The sequence below is a fragment of the Hemicordylus capensis genome, chromosome 6 (assembly GCF_027244095.1).
Source record: "Hemicordylus capensis ecotype Gifberg chromosome 6, rHemCap1.1.pri, whole genome shotgun sequence".
In the NCBI taxonomy this organism is placed as follows: domain Eukaryota; kingdom Metazoa; phylum Chordata; class Lepidosauria; order Squamata; family Cordylidae; genus Hemicordylus; species Hemicordylus capensis.
This window is the reverse complement of record NC_069662.1, coordinates 77,988,570-78,010,866: the sequence shown is the minus strand read 5'-3', so window position 1 is coordinate 78,010,866 and position 22,297 is coordinate 77,988,570. Positions and strand designations below refer to the sequence as shown.

The 22,297-nt window shown below is 45.4% G+C and overlaps 1 protein-coding gene across 1 annotated transcript in view; it reads right to left on the bottom strand.

The window, feature by feature from the left end:
* TNS3 (tensin 3) overlaps window positions 1-21,479 on the bottom strand; it is a 420,724-nt gene extending 399,245 nt beyond the window's left edge. The window contains exon 1 of the mRNA XM_053262003.1: window positions 21,422-21,479. The gene's annotated coding sequence lies outside the window, so the exon portion shown is untranslated. The remainder of the gene's footprint in view (window positions 1-21,421) is intronic.
* Window positions 21,480-22,297: the final 818 nt, after the last annotated feature.

The following is a 22,297-nucleotide window of genomic DNA, read 5'->3' as shown; positions in this document are numbered from 1 at the left end:
AAAGCAGGCTTCTTTAGAAGTGGTCTAATAATTGCCTCCTTAAGACAAGGAGGCATCCTGCCTTCCCTCAGAGAGGCATTTATAATTTCCACCAGGCCAGCTACAACAGTCTCCCTGCTAGATTGAACAAGCCATGTTGGACAAGGGTCAAGAGAACAGGTGGTAGGCCTCATCGCCCCAAGCAGCTTGTCCACATCCTCAGGAGTCACAGACTGAAACTGATCCAGTCGAATCACATAAGAGGAATAGTTGGACACCTCCAGCTCAGACATCAAATTAATTGTGGAGTCTCCATCTAAGTTGGCCCAAATCCAAGAGATTTTATCTGCGAAAAATTCTTTAAACACATCGCAGCGGGTAACTGATGATTCCAAATTCTGGTTCGGGGGGGGGGCAGATACTAGTCCCCTCACAACCCTGAACAACTCCGCTGGACGTGAACTTGCAGAGGCAATACAGGCAGAAAAGAACCGCTTCTTTGACGCACGTATTGCCTGAGCATAGATCTTTAGATGTGCTCCATGTTGTAATCTGTCAGATTCGCGTCGAGTCTTTCTCCACTTGCATTCCAGTCGCCTACCTTGCTGCTTCAGGCCCTGTAGATCTTCCGTATACCAAGGGGCCAATTTTGAAGCGGGTCGGAGGGGACGCTTAGGAGCAATCATGTCTACTGCCATGTTGAGCAAGTTGTTCCAATTCTCAACCAGGGCATCAACAGGATCACCAGCAGAGCCAACACTGAATCCCTCCAAGGCTTCTTGGAATCCCACCGGATCCAATAACGTCTTCGGGCAGACCATTCTAATAGGCCCCTCACCCCTGCGGAGGTGGTTGTAAGTCCAACCTTAACCAGATGGTGATCCGTCCATGACAATGGGGATATCACAGGGGTCCCCACCCAAGGAACACCATCCTGATCAGAATAAAAGACCAAATCAAGTGTGTGACCTGCAATATGTGTCAGTCCAGAGACCACTTGGGATAGGCTCATAGTTGTCATGGCCGCTATGAACTCCTGAGCTGCCCTGGACAAGTTGGTCCCGAAATGAACATTGAAGTCCCCCAGTACCAGAAGTCTGTGAGACTCCAATGCAAGTTCCACGACCAAGTCCATGAGCTCAGTAAGGGATTCCGTTGGGCAGCGGGGCGATTGGTAAACCAACAGAAGTCTCAATCTATCCCTGGTCTCCAAACTTAAGTACACACATTCAATATGGTCTGATACCCTAACAGGGATCCTGGTAAGGGAGATGTTATCCTTATAGACCACAGCCACTCCACCTCCCCGCCCACGTCCCCTCCCCTGCTCCTCTACAGAATACCCTGGAGGAAGAAGCTGGGACCAGACTGGGCCACCAGCCTCCCCCAACCAACTCTCAGTGATGTACATCAGGTCGGCCCCTTCATCCATGATCAAATCATGGATAACTTCAGGTTTATTTTGGACCAACCTGGCACTGGAAGTGAAGGACTGCGCTGTCTCATGTCTCAATGACAGAAGGGGACAGACTAGTGAATCAGAGGGCTAGAGGGGTCAAGACACTGGTCATCCCTTCTCTACTGCTCTGACACTATCCCTTTGGTATGTAGATTGCTACTCTCAGGGACTTCCTGCCTGCCTGCCTTCCTCACTTCCTCTTCCCTTTCTTCTCCCTTGCAACACTCACACTCTCCTCTCTCCATGCACCATGTGTGCAGAGATGTAGAAACCACCCCTCTGCACCCAGCTAGCTAGCTAGATAAGAGATCCTATCTCTCTACTTTCCTATCTAGAATGGAGTTCACCAATAAAGACTCCTTATATTGATTTGAAACTATGAACTGGCTCAAAGTTTCTTTTTCTCTCAGCATACACACATGCCTAGGCAGACTCTGCTGTGTTTTGCCTCTGTGCACTCTGCTGTAATAGAAGGCTATCTCTTACCCGAGAGAATTCCCAACACACAGAAGCCCTGCAGGCTCTCCAGACTGTTTGTGTGGGATGCCTCAAAGTGTTCTGGAGATTTGAAAAGTTTGCTCACAGCTTTGTGACATTTTCAATGGTACTAATGAAGGTGTTAACACAGTGCGGCTTGTGGGTTTTTTTTCCTACCAGTTCAACATGGCTGTCTATGATTTTTATGACAGAGTGGGGCCATTCTCATGATCTACCCGGGGGGGGGGTGCTTCTCAAACCTTTCCTCCCCACCCCCCGATGATCATCGTTTCATTGTTGAGAGCACACAGTGCACTCCCACATGATTAGTGCTCCCACATGATCTATGCAGCACAGAGCTGGGCAGACTGATCTGAGGCCAGGACAACAAGGAGGAGTTATGCAGGTGTACTTCATTTAACTTCACCATGTAATAGGGCTATTCCCACGATCAAGCAAAATCGGGCTGGGGAGCCTAGCCCGATTTTGCCTGATTGTGGGAGCCACCGGGCTCGCAGGCGAGCCTGGTGGCTTCCTGGTGGTTAACCCGCCAAACTACCCCTCCCCTTAAACCGGGTTTGTGGAGCGAGTGCTCCACAAACCCGGTTTTTAAAATCGTGAGTAGCCGCCGTGACCCCGATCCTCCTAGCCCCCGCCGGCTCCATCACGGAGCCAGCAGTTGTGTGGGTGGCCAATCCGGCCGCCCAGGGCTCTCGCCCTGCTCGTCTTCAGGGAGAGCAGGCTTAGCCCGCTCTCCCCACTTACCTTCACAAAGCAGGTCTCACTGATTGTGAGACCCGGCTCAATAGCTAGTATTTACTCAGCTCTTCTCCAGCACTTATCAGACACATAGTTAGGCTCTTCTTGACTCCATGAGTCCCACAATGCACCACACAACACGTGCGATGCACTGGGGGATTCCCCCAAGAGGCGAGCACTCTAGGTGCCCATCTCTGTGTGCGGCCAGGCTGGAAGCAGCCCATGCTCGCACACAAGCAAGAAACTGGGGGTAAGGGAGCACTCGCTCCCTTAACCTCAGCTAACAGCCGGGGTATATAGTAGGGCTGGGCAGCCCTTCCCCGCCAGGATCAGGCCTGCCCTGAATCCAGCGGTTCTCACACACAGCCTAACATAGTATAACAGTGTAGAGAATATGGAGTTTTGTCAGTGACGGATCTGCCTTCTTCTGCACCGAGGCTTCTTGTACTCTGATTTCCCAGAAACTAATTTCAGTCACTACCCAACAGCCCCAGAATTTTGTTCGGCGTTGTGCTCAAACGGTGACTTTTAATATCAAACATAATTGCTATGGCTATCAGCTTCAACAGATAAGATGACTGATCTTCTTTGTCAGGAGGATTGTAAAGCAGCACTATATGGATTCATATATATTTATATTAATTCCTTTAGCTGCCACTAGCATTTTTAGTAAGAAGTTTTCATCAGAATATATATATATATAAGAAGATGAAGATATTTCTTTCATCCCACTGTCTATTGAAAGGAATGAGCTCAGGAAGTGTTAAGAAATGCTCATGAGGTCTCAGGAGGACTCTTCTTTCATCCAGCAAGGCAGATATGGCAATTTGCTTCTTAATGAGAAGCCATAAATGGCTAATTAGCATTGAATCTTGACAGCTTTTCTCAACACCTTTGCATTTGAAAAAGAAGGCAAAGACCACCCAGCTAGTCTTTAGTCAAACCTTTTAAAAAGCAGCAGTTGGTTGTGTTTTTAAAGATAATTATTACAAGCATTAAAGTTAATTTGGGAGATAATTAACAAGATCAAAGCAGTGTGAGGTCTTCCACACCACTGTGAATTAAAAGGATTCACAGCAAAGGCCATCCCATGCACTTCCCTAAGTGACAAAGTCCCCACTGGCTTAATGAAAGCTGGCCCATGCCCTGTATGCAGCAGTCTTTTATGCTATTTGTCTCCCTGGAGTTAATCAAAAGGTTAGAAGGTGGGGGGTGGGGTGGGGGGACTCTTTGAACTGAAACCCACTTTTTGTGTTGCTTGTAACCAAAGCCCCCCTTTCATGCAATCAGAAACATGCACATTGCTTTATTTTCTTTGGATGTAAGCAAGGAAATTCTGCATTATTCAAGAACATGGTGGGAAAAGCCATCTCTTGTTTGGAATTTAGTTAAGCAGTTGAGTTGAATAGCAGAAAGAGTCTCAGACATGTCTAAGCAATCTTTTCCCCTCTATATTTTACCATACAAATTATTTATAAAAAGAATTCATAGAAGATAATCCTGTCAATTCCTATTAGGCCTGATAGATTTCTGGAATGTGTATATGCAGAAACTAGCTCTAAGCAGATGCCAGGGAATAGCCATCACCTTCATGTCTTATTTGTAGGCTCCTTGGAAGCATCTGGCTGGATGCTGTTGGAAAGGAAACAGAATATTGGACTAGATGGACTAAAGCCACTTACCTGGCTTCAGACTTTGAGGAGGTCCTCTGGGATGAAGAGAAGGTGGTAGAGCAGCAGAAGAAAGTCCCAGCTGAGACCCTCAGCCCTAACACAAGCCCCTTAGATCCAAGAAATTCTGAACCTGCCTCTCCTGTAGTCACTGCTTTGGTGGAGCCCAGGAGCTCTGCGGATCTACTGCCCCCCAGCAAAACTCCTGTCCTATCCCACCCCAGGACATTTCCATCACCTACAGGGATCTAAAGAGGAGAGGCAATGTTGAACCAAGGCCAAGCTCAGCATCAGAGGTAAAGTGCTCAACTAGCTGCCTCCCAATAGGCTTACTCAGGAGGAAAAGGAGACCAACACAGATTCTCCAGGAAGGTGCATCTGAGGTGTCAGACTCCTATATAAACCCTTCATTCAGGGCCTGGTACAACTGCTTCATGTAGAGCTCATTTTAGGACAGTTTCTGACTCCAATCACTGGCCCCAGCCCTCTCCTTGTTCTTGCTCCTAGCATCACCTACTTTCTGGCCCTGTACCCAAGCCTCGGCTGACCCCAGGTCCAAATCTGGCCTTGCAGCCTAATTCAGGGCCCCTTGTTACGCCAGTCTCAAGCATGGGCATGGACTTTGGTTTGATCAAACACGGCAATTCTTATGTTCTTAAACCTAAGTGATTGTCTTATGTTTAGTAGTGAGTAGAATAACTGGCCCTATCCAACCTCAGCACAATATCCCTCCAGTGGCTGTTGCTGGTGTCTACCTTATATTTAGACTGTGAGCCCTTTGAGGACAGGGGACCATCTTATTTTATTTACTTGTTCTATGTAAACCACATTGAGAACTTCTGTTGAAAAGTGGTATATCAGTAGTAGTAGTGATCTGTGAAGAATATGTAGAATTTTGCCATGTATCACATACTGTACTAAGGAGAAACATGAACTGAACCTTGGCAGAGATCCCCATTGTGGTTACTTGCTTGAAAACTGGAAACTTCAAAAGAAATGCTGATTTCCAATAACTAAGTCCATTCTGGCAACAAATCCAATGCAACAGGAATGTATTTTCATTGGTATGAACAAAGGAATTGGGTCATATTAAACATTTTAAAGCAACTGACAATATTTGGGGGAAGTGAGGAGTTGCCAAGAGTCTCCACCAGCATATAATAACAAATGCAGATTTGATACATGAATAAAAATGCTTACACAAACTATACAAAATATTGTATGACATAATACAAGTTAAAGGCTGGTAAAAACGTATGTTAAAAGCATGGCTACTGCAAAAAAACAGCAATCTCATTTTTACCGCCCCACTTCCTCTCCATAACATCTTTGCCTGATGGGGAATGGGCACCATGGAATGCTGTAATGCAATCACATGGGGATGCTCTTCTAGACATGACAGTTGGGAGAAGAATAGCTGCATTTAGTGGCAGCCGTACATTTAGTATCACATCTAAATGTATCCTAGAATATCCTGAAACCCAACTCCATGTTTAGATAAACACAAGTCTTATGTTGTCTCCTCCTAACTCCAAAAACAGGAAATTCAGTAAAAGTCTGCGCATATACATCTGTGCATATACATTGCTCCATCTAGTATTATTTGCACTAACTAGCAGCAATTTTCTAGGGTTTCAGACAGGGGTCTTCTCCAGTCCTACTTCTTGGTCAGAAAAGCTTCTTATTGTTGCTGAGATAGCCTAGACACACTATTAAAATTTTGAATGAGGGTTTGCATTAACAGCTTTTGGCCTATCCATGTGGCTATACTTAAAAAGCTTGATTGTTCCATAGAAATACAACACGTGTACAAGTCTGCAAATGGGTCGTTGCCTTGCTGTGGCCACCCATTATCCTTGTGAGGAGCTGCTAGTGCAGATCAGCTACCATAGATAGAGTTTTCTACTTATAGCTTCAGATCTGTTCTAGTATCTTCCCTAGTGAAGTCAGACTGACCCTGTAGTTTCCCAGATCCTTCTTTTCCCCCTTTCTGAAGATTGGAACAATAATAATTTGCCTACATGAGCGTCTTCTGGGAGGTGGGGTGGGGGTTGAAGAAGGTGAGGAGTTTATACAGATATAAATCAATCAATGCTGTTCCACATTAATCCAGCCATTAATCCGGGCAGGGAGGAGGCAACTTGCCAGCTTGTTCTGAGTTTCAGTTTTCTTGATACTGTCCCTACTAATCTGGGCTACTCATCTGTCCATCCATCCATTACTTATACATGTCCTTTTAAAAATGTTCAGCTAACCACTAAGCTTTTGAGCAGCAACATTGGCTTTTTGAGATGCCTTCCATATTGTTGGCATTGTTTGTGCCTTTGGTAATTCCTTCTTAATGAGCCCCCACCCATTCTGGGCTCCTTCCCTGTTAATTTATCCAGCCATGCCACCCTACTTCTCTGAGCTTATTAAAATCAACCTTGCTGAAATCCAAGGCACATGTTTGACTACACTCACCTTTAGCTTTCCATAGACTGTCAATATTTTATAGCTCCAGTGAACAGTAATCCACTAGTAATGTTTTCTACTGCATAATACAGTGGTTTTTCAAACTGTATTCCAGGGAACAGTGTAATTCCTTGGGAACTTATAAGTGCTTCCTCGGTGAGAACATCCATAATGGTAGACAAGTACCACAACGAAATCTTATCCATCGCGAACAGTCTTCCCCTGGAATGCGCAGCTCCAGAAGGGTTGAATGTGTTCCAATCTGCACTCTAGGTTCATACAATGGCTACATTTGAACATAATGTGGCACCATGGGTCCAACGGGCACGTGGTTCCACTCCCTACCCCCACCCCACTCTCCTGTCCGCATTCAGAGGCAATGGAGGAGGAGGCTCTCTGCAGTCAGGGAGACTGAAAAACAGAGGGGGGACTGCTGTGTGTCTTCTTGCATGAAGGACAGCTCACACAGCCAATCACAGCTGGAGAGAGGGAGGAGCTTCCTCCTTCAACTCCAGTTTCAGACAGCCCAGCCTGTAGTTCCATATTTGGATGTACTGCAGGCAGCTAACCTCAGGTAGGAGTGATGAAACTCACTACAAACCAAGGAGTTTGGAGAATAAAACCTTGGATTGCTCTCCATGCGGGACTGGAGTTGCATGCATTCAGACATACAGGTTTGGCAACCTCTGGCCCCTTTAACTCAGGTTTCCCATTATGTGCAAATGAGGCCAATGTGTTGGTGAGGCCCAATAGACAACACCAGTACCCCCACATTAACCAAGTGAACAGCTTGGATAATATCCCAGCAATTTTCACAACATGAAAGAGCTCCTAGGCAGAAAAGCAATTGTGAAAACAGTTTTCTAAAACTAGAAACTTTGAAAAACACCAACATAAGATGCCACTTTCAACATATCTAAATGGGAAAGTCAACAAGAAGAACAGGAGAAGACAGGAATAATATCTTGAAGAAAAATATAGGAGCTTGTTTAACAAGGCAGAAACATAAGTCTCCTTCAACAAACGTCCAGGCAAGCCTGGACCTGGGAGTAGGTCTCACTGATCTTGGGTAGAATCCTGTCTGAGAAAACATACCTAAGATCAGGCTGTTCATTGTAAAATAGGCTCCTTAAGCTTTCCAAGCTCAGTATAGTAACTTATGAAGCTGCTTTATAAGCCCATCTAGCCTGAGGTGGACAACCTTGGCTCTTCAGCTATTGTAGAACTACAACTTTGATCATTCCCAGCCACAATTTATTGTGACTAGGATGATGGGAGTTGCAGTTCAACAACAGCTGGAGAGCCAAGGTTGCCTACCCCTGATTGAGCCAATACTGTGTCCTCAGACTAGCAGCAACTTTCAAAAGACTCAGAAATCTTTCCTGGCCCTGCTTCTTTAACTAGGGATGCCAGGGATTGAACTCTGGACCTTCTGGAAGCAGGGCACGTGCGTCGGCCACTTCTGGTACAATGCTGACCGGGGCTGCAAGGAGGTACGCTGCGGCCCTGTGTCAACTATTTTGGGGAGAGCTCTGGAGGGGGGAAAGTGGTGGGGAGGGACGGGCACCCTCCCTGCTCCTTAAAGGTAACCCCCCACCACCTCCTGGGAGTGCACGTGTACATTCCTAATCTGCATGCAGAAGGTTCCAAGTTCCCTCCTAGGCATCTCCAAATAGGGCTGAGAGAAAACTCCTGCTTGCAACCTTGGAAAAGCTGCTGCCGGTCTGTGTAGACAGTACTGAGCTATATGAACCAATGTTCTGACTCAGTAGAAGGAAGTTTCCTATACACACCAGGGCTAATACTAGCATGAGGTATTCAGAATCGCATGCTCCCAGCAGTAAACTCAAACTCTGGATATGCTAGTCTATGACCAAAATGAAGTTCTATCTATCTAAACTCAGCTGCATTAGCATGTAATGCGGAAGGCCCTATCCACCCCCAGCACAGTACCTCCAGTGACTGTTGCTGGTGTCTATCTTATGTTTCTTTTAGATTGTGAGCACTCTGGGGACAGGGATCCATCTTATTTATTTATTATTTCTCTGTGTAAATTGCCCTGAGCCATTTTTGAAGGGCAGTATAGAAATTGAATACATAATAATCATAACTGTGGGTCCCCTCCCTCCATTCTCTAGCCTGAATCTGGGCGTTCAGGAGAAATGCCTCTCTGCAGTCAGTGAGACTGCAGAGAGGTGGGGAGCTGACTGTACAGACTTCCTCTTTGACAGAAGGACAGCCTGCACAGCCAATCAGGCCAGAATTGTGGCCTCCGCTCCAGTTTCAGTGCCAGAAGCCTGTGGTTCTGAATTTGGATGTACCACAGGCTGCCTAGAACCTCAGGTTGTGGTAACGAACCTCACTAAAGCCCAAGTGTTTAGAGTGGAGTCCCTATCCTGAACCCTCAGTTTCGTTGCCTCACCCAACTGCAGTTTCCCACATTCGGACGTACCTATTCAACGGCAGTTCTATGTTACGTGCGAATGCGGCCATAGTAACTGCAGTAGAAAAAGGGTTACAAAGCAACACTGGCAGTCACAACCACAGTGACCTTGGCAACTTTCACCACCCAATCACAATATCATTCACCAATGTTGCCTCCACATTCACCATATGTGAAAGGCACAAATCATCACATGGCAACAGCCGTGTCATGATGACATCACAGATCCATCTACACACAATCTTTCTAGAAGCAGGCTGCTAGGAAGAGACAAATGTACCATCTGACACAAGGCCTCTGTCATCCAGGGGTCAAAAGGATGCTTATTAATCATGCTGATGTCTCTTTCCTAAGCTGTGCCATACAATTGGAGTGTGTTGTGTTTTTTAAAATAACGACATCACTCATTTGGTAGGTGTAACCTTATGCTGGTGCAAGTGGCCCAGGGCGGCTCTTCCATAAGGTGAAGTGAGATGGTTGACTCAGGCAGCAGATTATTGGGGCGCCAGCAAGGCGGCAAGATGCCATCCTGCTCCCCACTTTAGAAAAGGGGGAAAGGAGAAAAGAGGGTTCATGTATGAGGGGCTGCATTTGTTGCCCTGCGTCAGCTACATTTGTTGCCCTGTGTCAGTCTTGAGCTGCCACTGCAAGTAATGTAGAGCAACCCCTGAGGTAGCATACTTTCCCAACTCCCTCACCATATCTCTGTTTCTCCAGTGCCGATAATCATGCCTAGATCAACTTGCCTCATGTCCTGATGTCATTATAAGGCCTGTCTCTGTACGCTGCCAGCCCATCTGGCGGTGATTTAGGAGCTGGCCATCTCTGTAGACACTCCTGGGCTGTGAAATGGCCTATAGACCAGGCCTCCTCAACTTCAGTCCTCCTCCAGATGTTGTCCTACAACTCCCATAATCCGTGGCTATTGGCCACTATGACTGGTGATTATGGGAGCTGTAGTCCAAACACAGCATGAGGGACCAAAGCTGAGCAGGCCTGCTATAGACATCCATGGCTTAACATCTTTATCAGCCTTTAAAAGAGCCCTTAAGACACATTTTTTAACCATCTCTGTTAGTAATCTTTGAATGATTTAAATTGTTTTCAATTGCTGTTTTAAGTTTGTTTTATTTTGTCTTTAGTGTGTTTGTTTTTGTGAACCGCCTAGAGCTTTTGGAGTCAGGTGGTGTATAAATAAAATAAAATAATTAAATTAAATCAAATAATTAAATTAAATTAAATTAAATTAAGTTAAATACCTCCAGTGACTGTTGCTGGTGTCTATCTTATGTTTCTTTTAGACATGGTCCTGCTTCCTTTTTGCTACATGGTGTGCTGCTTGTTCACCATAAAAGGTAAACTACAAGGGATATTAACCTCCTTTGTGGTCTTGGTCTCATTTCCAGAGCTCCAAACTCTCAGCAACATGAGATATTTTCCGGCTTCCACAATAACATTAGAGATAATGGGTGTTTCAGCATTACATGCCAAAAATAGAAGGAAAGGGGGAATAGCAGTAATAGACATTTACAATGTGTAGGAAAACATATTCCTCTTCTCTCTCCCATTTTTTGAAACAATGATCACTGTCTGGAATCTCTTTCCTCAAGGGCAGATAAATCATAATTGTGCGTACATATATAGCCATGGGATAAGACTAAATTAATGCATGGCAGTAATCCTATACCAATAAATATATTTGTTGTTCATTTGAGAAAGCGGGCTTTTCTGTTGCCTGCTAGAATAAACAGGTATGATTTGTGTGTCTTGATTCACCAAAGGTCATGTGTAATTGCTGAGATTTTTTTTTTAAGGTCAGTAATATAAGCAGACTGTTTTGATAAAGCAAAAGTGGTTTTTTTTTGTTGTTGTTGTTGCTTTAAGGGCTGGGCAATGCTTCTGATTTTAAGGAATCCTTTTAACGTGGATGTATGCTTGTGGGAGATCATGGAGGGAGCCCAGAAATTAGGGAAATATCCAGCATGGAGGTCGTTAATGGTAATGCTGACATAGTGGAAAGCTAAAAGTTCCTCCTTCTCCTGCTGGCTCTTCCCTTGCCTTTTTCGTTTAGCAGCCAGCCTTCCTCCCCAGTTCCCTACAGTGTCCTCCTCACGTCTCATAGCCCACAAACCTCAGTCTCCTCTCCTGCTATTCACAGGTGAAAAAAAGCAGCCAGGTCTGTTTTATCATCTTTGGGTGGGACTCCTCTTCTTGGACATTGCTTTGTCATCTGTGCTTCAGTGACCTTCACACTGGATGATTGCAGTGTGCTCTGCACTGAGGCTGCCCTAAGAGGCTCTTCAGTAGCTGAAACTGGTACAGAATTCAGCCTCTCTACATTTAGCTAGAGCAGGCTTCAGAGAGCATATTGAGCGACTCTTGCTTATTGGTACAGCCTGCCATTGGCTTCTACATCCAACTCAAGGTGCTGCTTCAAGTCCTAGTTCCATACTCAAGAGCTGCCTTTTTCTCCACCTTTTTCCTCCCCATCCCCTGGCACCCTCCAGGCCTCATCTCCAGTACTGATGAGAATTCAGTCCTGCCTTCCCCATTAGGGGAACATAAGAACAGCCCTACTGGATAAGACCCATCTAGTCCAGCAACCTGTTTCACACAGTGGCCCACCAGATACCTCTGGGGAGCCCACAGGCCAAGAGCCAAGGGCATGCCCTCTCTCCTGCTGTTGTTCCCCTGCAACTGGTACTTAGAACCATCTTCCCCCTGAGGCTGGAGGTGGCCCACAGCCACCAGACTAGTAGCCATTGGACATGTATACATTCATGTTCAATGTATAAGAACATGTGTACTCTTTTTATTGTTTAATGAAATCTTGGCTGTTTCAGAAAGCTTTCCCTGGGTTTGGCTGTGGTTTTGTTTTCATATTACTGTTGTTGCTGAATCATGATGCACTTCTTTTGCATTTGAATTGTTAGTTGAATTTTTGAACTGTTTTCATGTGCTTTTATAGTACAATGCTTTGTGTATTTTGAATAAGAGGTATTTAATAGATGCATTTTAATGAAACAACAACTTCAATATGTTATACACCCACACAGACTCTGGAAGTCAATGAGGTCATTCACACAATCAAAAACTGTATTCTACCCAGGTTTGGAAGCTGTATGTGCTCCCAATTTTTCATTGTGTGGAAGCAACGTAAGAGGAAAACTAGGGTAGAAGTGATTGTGTGGAAGCAAGATAGGTGGGAAACCTGGGTAGCTTTTTCTCCTACCTTGCTTCCACACAAGCAAAAACTGGGAGCACACACAGCAACCAAACCCAGGTAGAACACAGTTTTTGATTGCGAATGTCCTCAATGTAAAACACTAGGATTAGGCACAAGCTGAGAGTTAAAACACAAATAAGGCCTAAAGTAGTCTTCCCACAGCAAGCAACCCTAGTAACATTTGCAGGTACTTATAGAATCCAAGAGAAAGAGTTGTGGTAGGCAAGGACAAGGCAGTGGAGTGGAATCAGGAATGATAATAGTTTAATGAAATAGATCTTATGTACAGAGATGCAAGTGCAGTCTGCTTTTTAGTGATCTTGCTGCTGGCCATTTTGTAGCCGCATCTCTACTCCAGGACTGGAATACAAGTAACTAAAGCCCCATTCAAAAGCTGGCCTGGATCAAGGATTAACCAAAAACACCACACTACTCACCATATGACTCACCCCAATGACACGACTCTCCTTCAGCAGACAATGGGAATGTGGAGTGATGGAATGGACACTCACCTTAAGATTGAGTTAATTTGTGTAGGGAATGCTTGCAAGCACTGCTGCTGGAACAGGCAGCACAGCAAGAATTTTTGGGTTCTTGAAAACAACCTCCTTACAAAGCAAGCTTGGTACTCCCTACCCACACAGCATGATAGTAATCAGATGGGTAAGGGGAGGCAAAAAGGGAAAGTGCAGGAAGGAGATCTGGGCAAGTTTCCTTGCAATTTAACAAACTTGTGTTTTCCTTTTGGCCATCTGCTTCTGTGAACAGATGAACAACTGATGTTTCAAAACACTCGTCATGTGCGGCATCATAGTTAGATTTATTTTGTTTGTTCTTCCCATGGAAGAACAAAAAGGAACATGTTAGGAAGTCATGCTGTTTTTAGCCTACTTTCCCTAAGGGAAGCTTATGAGATCCCCAGCATGGGAAGGAGCCACATCATAGACTCCTTCCACATGACTGGAAGTTTCCTGACTTACTGGAGTGATGTTAAAGGGAAACATGCTGTGGCGGCTCTTCCATCTCTAAGGCAACATCAGAAAGGCCCCCAAAATCAGAAGGGGCCACATTTGCAGTAGCACACATGATCCACATGCAGAGGATTCTTAGAAAGAAGCTTTGGTAGTAGGGCATGGAAAAATCTCTAATTGTGACCTTTCAGAGCAGCCACCAAGTAGAGCAAATAACACTGGGCTACATGGACCACTGAATCCAGTTCAGTAGAAATCAGCATAATATGCCCCTGCCATCACCACCATCAATACCATTTTCCATTTTATGGGCATGCCTTTTTAGGGCATGTCTAAGCATGTTAAGGCACAGGCAGAGATATCATGGCAGAAGTGAGTACAGTGGATAGCAATGTCTTCCAAGACCGCTGAAAATCTATATATTGAATTCTCTTGGGACATGCGTGCCCAGGATTTGGCAGCGGAACTCTCACGACACGCTGTGAGAGTTCCAAAGTGAGGAGGACTGAAGAGGAGAGGGGGAAGAAAGTGCTGGTGGTGGCCGGCCGGTGGACGGAGGAAGGGGGAGAGAAAGGTGGCGGTGGGTGGAGGAGGGGAGAGAGAAAGGCAGCGGCGGGCAGTGGGCAGGGGGAGAGAAAGGCGATGGCAGGCAGGGGGCGGGCGGAGGGGGGGAGAAAAGCAGGCGGCAATAGGGCCCTTCTTGGCCACTCACCGTGGCTCTGTGTGTGGGAGGAACAGGAGGGGAGGAGGGCTGGAGAGTGCGGGGCTGGAGGGAAGGGGAAGAGAGGAGAGACCGGGCTGGGAGGAAGAGGGAGGGGGAAACAGCTGGCCCCAAAGCACCACACAGATGCTCTGTGCAGGGTCGGCTAGTTACTATTAATCCTCAACACCAGCCCCTGTATGTTGATTTCCTATCCAAGAAAGGTCTTTCAACTTATCTGGACACACAAAGAAACTGAATGCTAGTTACAGTTGCATGCAGGCATTGATCTGGTAGCAATATCTTTGTGGGTTGTCATGTGGAAGGTTTTCAGTCTCTGTACTACAAGAGATACTGTCAGCTAGCACTGTAAAGCCAAAAAAATTAGCAATACCTGAAAAGAAGCTGTATGAAATGAACAAGTTGCCCTCAAGCCAACATGTATAATCTAAGTTTCTAACCCCATCTAAGCACATCTCCTATCATAAAAAGTGGCCCAGGCGGACTCAGAAAGAAGTAAGCTTCTGCACAGCGGATATAATAGGTTTTATATCTCAATCATCAGATCTGTCCCTTACATGCACAAATGCCACACAAATGCACATGCAAGATGGTAATTAGGTTAGTAAGAGAAGGCAGGAAAGGAAAGTGCAGGAAGATGCTAAAGGCAGGACATCTGGGCACGTTTCCTTGTAATTGAACGAACTTGTGTTTTCCTTTTGGCCATCTGTTGCTGTGACCAGATGAACAACTCATGTTTCATCCTTGAAAAACGTTCTTAATGTGGCATCATAGTTGATGCATTTTGTTTGTTCCTCAGATGGGAGAACAAAAAACAGCATGTTGGGAAGTAAGGAAACTAAAGGGCAAGGTGGCTGGAGGAAGAATGCAGAACAGGCAGTGCTTTGAGCAAAATAAACTTGAAGGGAGCAACGCAAGGGGGAACGCTGGCTCAAGAGAAAGGACAGAAGAGGTAGGGAATTAAGGTAACTGCATATATCGGCCGCATTCACACATAACGCAGAGCCGCGCCCCCTCCCCCTGCTCTCCCATCCAAATTCGGACGTTCAGGAGAGCTCCTTCTCTGGAGTCTTGCTGACTGGTTCTAAGTTCCCTCTCTGGCATCTCCAACCTAGGGCTGAGAGAGATTCCTGCCTACAAACTTAGAGAAGCTGCTGCCAGTCTGTGTAGACAATAGTGAGCTAGATGGGCCAATGGTCTGACTCAGTATATGGCAGGTTCCTATGTTCCTATGTTCCTAACTGGCTGACTGAACTTCCTTCTTATCTGAAGGACAGCCCTGGCAGCCAATAGCAACCAGAGTTAGGGCGAGCTCTCTCCCTCAACTCTGGTTGCAAAGCAATCAGACTGCAGTGCCAGCGTTTGGGCGCAACACTGGCACCATGGAACTGGAGGTCCGGGCAGCAGACCTCTGAAACAAAAACTGAAACAAAATCACTGTCCAGGGAGGGAAACTGTGGGTCCATTTTCTGTTGTGACTGCAGTTGCCCGTATTTGGACGTACAGATTTTGAAATCGGAGGTCCCGTCACCTCTGGTTTTGAGTTATGTGTGGATGAGGCCATTGACTTGAAATAACCAGCCCATTCTTTTTGACTACAGGAACCCAATGAAATTAAATAAGAAATTAAAAAATATGAATGCAAATTAGTCAGAGGATGGCTATTCAGGAAAACCATGAGCACTATTTTTAGAAATACTCTAAACAAATAAAGGACTTGATTTTTCTTCAAGAGAGGGAGTGTTAAATCATAGCACTTGACCAACCATACATAATTTCAAAACATTCTTTACATATATGTCTAGTAGTTTTAGGTTAGAGCTGATCTGAATATATTTGCCATTTTTGCCTCAAAATATTCATTTAATGGGGATAATTATTCAAACAATACTGGAAAAATGATTTTTGTTTTTTAGTAGTTTTGAGCCATTTCCCCCAATATTCTATCAGCTGCTCTCCTCCACAGTAACTTCCTCAAATAAATTGACTGGGGGCTAAACATCCAATCAGATACACAGGCATCCAAGATGACAAAGCCTATAATGCAGACTTTCTAGAAAGCACCTGATCTCCCTGCAAGTTTCCCCTTGATTTCAAGTGTCAGTATAGTGATCAAATTGACAGGGATTCATGCAGCAGATATGACACCCTCATCACACCTCCAAGGGCTGCTTAAATCCTACCTTATGAATCAGGAGCATAGTGAGGGGAAAGTGGGCCGACATGAGTAGGCTCTCCCTTCATGGCAGCATCCCTTTACCCATTCCAACAGCCCATGGGGAGGCCAAGCCTGCCCTCCTTCCATCAGCCCATGTGGAGCATGTGCACACCCTCTTTCCATCAGCTGGGAGCTCATCCAATTAAAGGAGGAGGGGCCTGGGAGCTGTGGGTAGCCACTGGCCAGTGGCATGGGGTGGCAGCAGGTGGGTGGCAGCCCTGGCCAGCTGGAGGGGGAGCTTGGCCTCGATGGCTCCTGGATGCAGAAGGGCCTGGATTCTATGAACCTGTTCACCCAATGATTGGTCTGCCCTTGTTGTGAATATCTAACTCCCAAACGAAAGCCCACTGCCATGTAGTTGACAGAATGTGGACTTGTCATGAAGATCTCGATCTGAATTACTGTTTGGCCGTGAAGTTCACTAGGTGATCTTGGACAGGTCACTACCTCTCAGATAAACCATTCTGATGGATAAAACCAGGAGCGGGGCTGCATACCCCATCCCAAACTCATTGGAGGAAAGATGGGATTAAAAAGTAGAGATAAGATAAATACACCCCGATCACAGAGAAAAGATTGGTGATGTCTTTGACTAATGCTCAGACTCGTAAGGGCCTGAGTATATGTTACCATTGCCATAGGAATACTGTCTCAGCCTCTGAGGTAAGTGATCCCTGCCTGACCTGTAATACTGGAAAGTACTTTAGCATTTGACATGCCCCCACAACATTATCAGTTTCTCTGGCCCTACTCCATATCCCTGGCATGGCTTGTGGTACTGGGGGCCCACAAGCTATGAATAGCCCTATTCACACATTGCGTTCAACAGTGTACAGTGTATATATGTAGAGAGCTGTACACATGTACTGTTATTCACACACTGAGCCTGTTCTCACAACCACAGATACCTGGGTAGGAGAGGGTTAACCCAGGAACCTGCAGTTGTCTAAGGCAGCAGGAGTCCTCCCATCCAGCAATGCCAAACCTGGGTAGCCCAGATTAACTACCCAAGTTAAAAGTGAGGTGGGGCAAGCTTCATTTTCATCCTGGTCATTTTGGTCATCTGTTCAGCTGGTGTGTTTTAGGCTGTTCCCAGACTGCCGGTGGCCATATTAACCATGGAGTCAGGTGGAAAGCAGGGCCACGGAGAGGAGAGCTGTTGCTGTATTAAGGGCTGCCTCTCTGCTACTCACACAATGCATTGTGGGCTACTGGAGCACCCAGCTCAACTTTTATTTCCCTCACAGAGTGCACAGAAGCCTAGTTGTGTGTGGGTTGGGTAAGTAAACCCAAGTAGGGGCTTGGGTTGTCTAGGAGGGACAGGGTAGGAACTTGCCTCCCCTACATCCCACCCCCATATCGTCATGAGAACAGGCTCACTATGTTAAATGCTTGTCCGCACACTTCCTATATGTATCCTGCATTTGAGGGGGCTGTACCCAGGTTCACTTTAAAAATGAACAGAAATACAGTCACACAGAAACTTGTACTTGTGTACAGACACCTGAACAGCATCATGTTGAACAGGCCTACAAAAGCCTGTACATGTGTACAAACATCTCTATGCACATGCCATGTAATATTTGAGTATATGTATATACACTTATTCAGGAATGGCCAACTCACAGGTCACTCTATTCTCCAGACAGTGGTCTAGGCCAGGGGTGTGTTTTGCCACTCAATCTGAGCACTTCAGAGATGGTCTGGCTCTATGAAAAATGGCACCATTTTGCAGTATGGGCGTCCCAGTTGCAGGGAAAGTTGTCCCAGTAATAGCTGGAGCATTTTACACAAAATCCAAAAAGATGCAACAATCAGAAATGGACTCTCTTACAGCCAGTACTTGAAGGAAGATCCCCTCCCACCCCGCCCCCAGCACTGGTTATACAAGAATGAAGTAACACTAGTGAAATACACAGGCCCCCACCCATTGAATCCCCCCCCAGTTTTAGCCAAATCAGCACCCCCCACCCCATAAAAGTGCTAAGAATGGTAGCTATCACAAAAAGTAAGATGCTGGGGCCCCCTGTAATTCAAGCACGCATAACTGAAAGGATTTCCCCTCTTTTCCTTACACGTTTAAATTCAAAACTTTTTAACCACACAGTGGGTGACCTGCCACACAACTTTATGTTTACCTTATAATGTTGCATTTGCACAGTTGTGAGAGAGTGCAATTTTTGTGGTAGTGCAATTTGCACACCTGCACAAATGCAACATTACAACATGAATGTAAAGTTGCACAGTATATCAGCCATGGATTACAATTAGTAGAACCATCAGGGGCCTGAAAAAAATTCCTTTGAGGGCTGGAACTAGCCCACACAGTACCAATTGACCACCTCTGCCCAAACGGAATGGGCTTGTGATCCTAAGAACACTTATGAGGAAATAAGATGAACTGAAATAAATAGGACTTAATTCTAAGAAAATGTGGTTAAAAGAAGAGTGTGAAGGCCGTGGTGTGTGTGTGTGTGTGTGTTTGTGTGTGTAAAAACACCTTAACTATAACTTATCCAGAATGGTTGTATTTCCAGGATTATGAACATAAAGCAATTCTGTGCCTGACTAGAAACATCACACCATTTGTTACTGGCCACAGAATTATCATCCTAAAAATTTCAGCTTTCATATTAAATGGGCAGGTTTCTAGTCCTTATGGTTGTGAATATAAGTGTTCAAGTGTAGTCTTTTTTCAGCCAGGAATAGTGTGTGCAGTCAGCACATGGAGAGTAGGAGAGGGATCACATTGGGAGCTCTGCTCCAATCTACACTTGTTTGCTGGACCACATATCTGGAGTCCCTGCAAGTGTAGGAACAATATAGGAAGGAACTATAGAGAAGCCCCTTACAGGCATACTTTAGAGCATGGTTTCTTAACCTTGGGCCCCCAGATGTTGTTGGACTACAACTCCCAGAATCCCCAGCCACAAAGGCCATGTCTGGGGATTCTGGGAGTCGTAGTCCAACAACATCTGGGGGCCTAAGGTTAAGAACCCCTACTTTAGAGTACAGTGAACACATGTAAAGTGGTGGCATCACAGCAACAGGCTCTACCTTGATCCAGTGGAAAATCTGTTTGAAGCCCTCATGCATAGGTACTTCATCCAGATGTTCTAATGCATATGTGTTAGTCAGGGCAGAGTGTGCTGTTGCCAACTACTCAGGGGGCCCGTGTTCATCCCTCTCTCTGGTGCCCCCACCCCCAAGTGAGGGAGACAATGAAGGAAATAGGGAGGGCTGGAGCTGGAGGGCCCTCAGGAGCAAAGAATACTTTGAACCCTTTCGCTCAATTATAGCTATGCCCCTGCAACCACTAAATGCATTCATCTGACAACATCTAGATAGTCTAGTGAAAGCCCATAGGTTGGGAGCGGGTGGAGGTTGCTGAGCTGCTCTCATGCCCTCCTATGTATGTTCACTGGTTGTATTCAGATTGTCTGAAAAGAGCTTGTGTGGGCAGTCCTTGGTCTGCAAAGCCAGAAGTGGACTCAGATGGGCTTCCAATGGCCAGAGGGTGGAGCTTCTGTGCCCTGCTGCTTACTTTCCTTGTTGCCTGTCCTGCTGCTGTGATGCAGTATTGTAAGCAGCCTAGAGAGGCAGCAGGGTGAGAGGCAGTTCTCCAACACAGGGGCCCATGGGAGAACTATGGGCAAGAGCCAGGCAGATGAGAAGAAAGTTGACTGTTGCTCAAGCAAAAACAAAGCCTGACCCAGAAACATGTATAGCCTTACCAGGCCAGGGGGAAATCAGGGGGTGGTTTGAGTTGCCCTGGAGTCTGGAAGAATTCCATAAGCCTGGGAACCTTTCAATCTGCAACCCTGACTGGCTCCCCTGTGGAGGTCCCTCATTGCTGCCCCAGCAGTTCCTGACACTCCACAAGTAGAAAAGCAGATTAAATTATGCAAATTACAGAAATAAAGGCAACTCTGCATAATTTACACAGGAATATGTGCTTTTCCTGCCCATAATTTTGAATGAAAACCTAAGCTAATACAGTGCAGAATGAAGCATGCAATAATTTTGCAATATTTACATTTACTTAAATTTTAATAGAAATGACTTTGTGTGTCAAAAGCCTTATGTTTACATGGAACTAAGCACTACTGATTTCAGTGGAACTTACATATAAATGGGTTTAAGAATGTAGCTTGAGATAAAATAAGTACATCTCTCTCTCTCTCTCTCTCTCTCTCTCTCTCACACACACACACACACACACACATCACACATACACACACAAATATACAAATGTCTATTTAAGCATCCCATCTGCTTATTTCTTAAGACAGTGGAAGATGTTTATATGGAATACATGCATACTGTATGTAGGCATTCACACACACACACACACACACACACACACACACACACAATACATGCCTTACTAAAACCCTTTCCTTTTCAGAATTATAATCCACATTTCTTGCATTCACCGTGTTTGAAAGAACAGTTGGAAATAAAATGGTAGAGGTTTAACTTATGACAGACTAACATTGTATAATAAGGCAAACTGGTCTGAGGTTTCATTGCAGTTTCTCTGTGCAGAATGGAAAGAAGGATGTTCCAAATGGGAGCATGGAGCAGTGCCTCTGATTCTTCCTTACGTTCTCAAATTTAGTAAACATAAGTGCAACCAACTTGCAAAAGAAGTCCAAACTTTGCAAAACTTCCCCCAATCCAAGGGTAGCACTAAGTCGGCGGTGTCAGGACAGTCTACCTACATGCCTAAAGAAACTGTGGCTAACTAACAGCCAATACGGCACTTTGGTCCCACTTTGCACAGATTCCCTCCATCCCACTCTCCACAAATTGCAGCTGCCAGCTGCAGACAGGCAAGACGACTGTGCTCTTCCATTCAAGACAGCAACATCCCTCAATGTTTCCCCCTAAAATCATTACATATCTGAAATATGAGAGGGATTATTTTACACTTGTGAACAGGAGGGAAGAAGCCACCTACATACACTACTGGAAATCTTGTGGGATAAGTTCATTCAACTTTCAATGACTCATGCAAAATAAAAGACCTAAGAGATTGTACCTGTTTAGAATTGTGCTGTAGCAGAGGCAGTGAACACTCCGGTTGCTTTTTATTGCTGGTCTTCTTACAGCAGTGAAAACTCACACCTCGCATTTTGTCTTGCGGGGAGGGTTCTCCCCCCCCCCCGCCCCAGCTCAAGAAATGCAGCCCCAATTTTTGATGGACTGAAAAAGAAAATCCGCCTCTTTGGGAAAGTGTCCTAACCCATTCTGTGTGGCATTAGCAATGGATTCACCTACGGCTAGCTAACAATGTGATGTCAACCCCCCCTCTCTCCACTCCACCCTCTTAATCCTTCCTGTCTAGGGATTGGTTGGCTTCATGACCCAAGAGACTCCACAGGGCATTTCAGATGTCAACATATGTTTCCAACACATAGCTGAGCAAACCATTCAGCAAAGAAACTACTACACATAAGGCGTGCGTGCTCACACACACACACACACACACACACCCCGCAGCAGCTTAGCCTCCTGGCAAGTATGAATAAACCTTGCTTACATGAATGTAAAACTGAGAGCATCTTGAGTTTCATTGGTATGTGGGAGGGAAATTGTTGTGCTTGAAGGGAGAAGGAGAGAGTTGTCTCAATTACTTTCCTAAAGTGGTTGGATTACAAAAGCAGTCATCGTGTTCTCTGGATGACTTCTGATTTAGAAGTAAGACTGCATTTCTAGGCACAAGTCTTTGAGAACAAGCCCTATTGAATTTAGTTCTGAAAATATGCACAGGATCAGGCTGCATGTTTTTGATATACTCCTATCAAAAATGGCAGCTTGACTTTCTCCCAAAATAGACATCCCCCCCACAAAATAAATTCTGTACTAAATGGGCTTATGGCTGCAAAATTCATTGGCACATCTTCTAGAGTATCAC